The sequence below is a fragment of the Aplysia californica genome, unplaced genomic scaffold, assembly GCF_000002075.1.
Source record: "Aplysia californica isolate F4 #8 unplaced genomic scaffold, AplCal3.0 scaffold00477, whole genome shotgun sequence".
In the NCBI taxonomy this organism is placed as follows: Eukaryota; Metazoa; Mollusca; class Gastropoda; order Aplysiida; family Aplysiidae; genus Aplysia; species Aplysia californica.
In genome coordinates, this window is record NW_004797747.1 from 130,173 (window position 1) to 133,149 (window position 2,977).

Sequence of the window (2,977 nt, forward strand, 5' to 3'; positions counted from 1 at the left end):
CTCCCCTCCATCCAACCTTTAAAAAAATCGATGCAGTTTAGACAATACGGGCTGCGATCATATTGTCAGAAAATAGCCGGATTGAGAGACACAGAGTCACAGCAGAAAGATCTAGATTTTACTCGATACAATTTTCCCCCACACTGCTAGGAATGAAACTCGGGTCTCCTGCAAGTGACGGTTAAGTGCCTAGCTGTTACACCACAGACGCCTGTGGTCTCGTGTTAAAACGCCTCGAAAGTTTTAAAATCGAAACGTTTATGTTGAGCGAAGACAAGCCCATCACCACCATGCTAGTCTTTTAGTGCCAAGAAGAAATGAAATGGTGTGTGGTTTAACGCCCCTATCGACACTGTTAGGTTGTTTAAGAGACAGGACCTCTGAGTTTTACGTCGATCTCCGAAAGGACCGAACCAAGTCGGAAATTCGTGTAAAGTGCCTTTCCCAAAGACACAACTTCGGACCGAGCAAAGGTATGAACCCTCAAACCCGCAATCTGGCGTTTACGAGTCCGGTAGCCAAACTACCGACGCCACTGGTGCCAGGAAGGACCAACAGGTCATTAAGAGGTGGCAAAGAGCAAGTAGTCGTTTAGAGCTTAGGTAATGAATGGTATTTTGGTGAGCAACTGGTCATTTATTGCAGGAAAGGGCAACTGTTCATTGAGTCTGCGAAAGGGCAACTGTTCATTCAGATGTAGGACCTCCTGGTGGCATCCTCCAATCACCAGATAGATATTTACGAGTGCTATTCCCCCATAAAAGGGAGTGTGCACAGGGCCCGCGCAGAAAGGTAGTCACTGCAAGAGAGTTTTTGGCCAATACATGACAAGCCTGGAGAAAAATAGGCCACGGACGATGTGTGTGATATAAGCTATAGACATAGTTCTCAATAGTGCACGATATCATTAACTTTGTTACAGACTGTAACCTGCCACCTGTTCTATGAACACGCCAAGCAGAACATGTTATGTGACTTGTTGGAGGTGCTAGTTGGCTATGAGAAAAAAAAACCGAACTATGCTGATAAGATTGTGTAATACATTTTGCATTAAAAAGTGCAACATAGGAGAGAGAGAGAGAGAGAGAGAGAGAGAGAGAGAGAGAGAGAGAGAGAGAGAGAGAGAGAGAGAGAGAGAGAGAGAGAGAGAAAAAAAAGAGGGAGACAGAGAGAGAGACGAAATAAAACAATATCTGTCATGCGCGAACATCTGCGTGAAGCTTAACATTCAGAACAAAAAAGACCAACATATTGAAAGGGCTTGCCGATTTCCCTCTCGAATCACGCCATTGTCAAAACAAAGGCAAAAGGAAGTTGTATTTCTCTTTATGTAAGAGTGATCGAACTTTTGAGGTTGCCAGATAGATTTCAAAACTGGATAATATACAATAATTCCACCTCATTGAAATAGCAAATAACTCGAGTGACTGACATTTTCTAAAATTCATAAGCAGTGAAAAAAGGCATTTGAATTGAATTCAAATGTTTGATTTGTTTTTGGGCGAATCAAACCTCCTCTTGTCAAGATGTAGTTGAAAGGCGGATATCCGTTTCTTCGTTTGAGTTGTAAATAGAAAGAACTCAACCGATATATCGTCGTAGATTGAGGCGGGGCACAATTCAAATGGTTTTCCTCCAAAGGGATGGGACAGACCAAATCGGCTTTTAAAAAAGCACAGAAAAGTGCAAAAAAGGGGAGGGGGGAGGAGGGGGAGGAATGGAACCCGGGACTCACAAACGCGTGACCAACTGAGCTCAATATTAGCTTGACTTTCACTTCTCCTGGGATTAAAGTAAAGTTGGATTTTTTTCAGACTTTCACATTTCTTTTATTATGGCTTAATAACTGCAACTAAGGTCACTCCCCGGCACTTATACGTCATGCATTTTAAGTACCTTTCACTCACAAAACTTTATAGAATTCGTTCGCCGGGAAAACATAACGACAGAACAAAACAAATACACTCCGTTTCTAACAACAAAAGCGATTTCATTAGACCCACCTGAAGTACTCGAACAACCAATGATTGTTTACTAACGTTTAACTACTAAGGCGGGAGCGGTGACCCTCTCGGCAGGTAATCCATCGCATATCCCCTCAAATCTTAAACTTAAAATTAAAACTCAACTTACATTGATCTTGGCTTCTTATCAGCGAAACACACAGGTAAGACAGAAACCTTTTGTTGACAACGTGCAAGCTGAACGCACGCCTGGACGTAAATCGAGAATTCTTTTTGCTGAGACAAGAGCGATTTGACACGCACTTCTCAGCAAACGCACTTAAGGACTTCACGGGCAAAAAATAAAATGTGAATTCAACGAAGAGGACAATAAACGCATTAGGTCTGATCCTAAGGGATACATTAAGCTAGGCCTTGTTGGAGAAACTCCCTACCTCCCAAGGAATGCCTTTTCAGACATGGATTGGTTCCTGTATCAGAAAGTGAAGGCCTCGGGGTTCAAATCCAGAGGTTCAAGTCTCTTGAGTGTTTCAGTTCACCAGCGAGTGATGGTGTAGCGGTAAGGTGCTTCGACATCGCACGCTGAAGATCCCAGTTTGATTCCTGAGTGGGGAGGATTTTTATCGAGTATCTCGGTCTTTCAACTGGGATGTTGTATCTCTCTCAGCTGGGGTTGGACCTGACAGGCATCAAGCCTGCCTCCTAAATGATCTACATTGTGTCGACGGGGACATGAACACATCTACATAAAAAGAACAAGTTTGAGCTCAAGTCAGGAGAAGCAAATCGAAAACGAAAATGGCCATCTAGTTCTGAGAGAGAGAGAGAGAGAGAGAGAGAGAGAGTGAGGCATTGACTCGTCTCTTTGTCGCTTGGTACAGTGTAGAGATATCGGTATCGTGTCACATCTCCAGACAGGTCACGAGAGTGTGGGAAAATATATTTAGCGGACTGCGTCGAGATATTCATGATATGCAAGATGGGAGGGTAATAGACTCACAAGGGAGTGTGAG

At 43.4% G+C, this 2,977-nt stretch overlaps 1 protein-coding gene across 1 annotated transcript in view; it reads right to left on the reverse strand.

The window, feature by feature from the left end:
- Nucleotides 1-2,977, reverse strand: part of LOC106012736 (aryl hydrocarbon receptor nuclear translocator-like protein 1) — a gene marked incomplete at its 5' end in the record, with an annotated part of 4,869 nt that overhangs the window by 483 nt on the left and 1,409 nt on the right.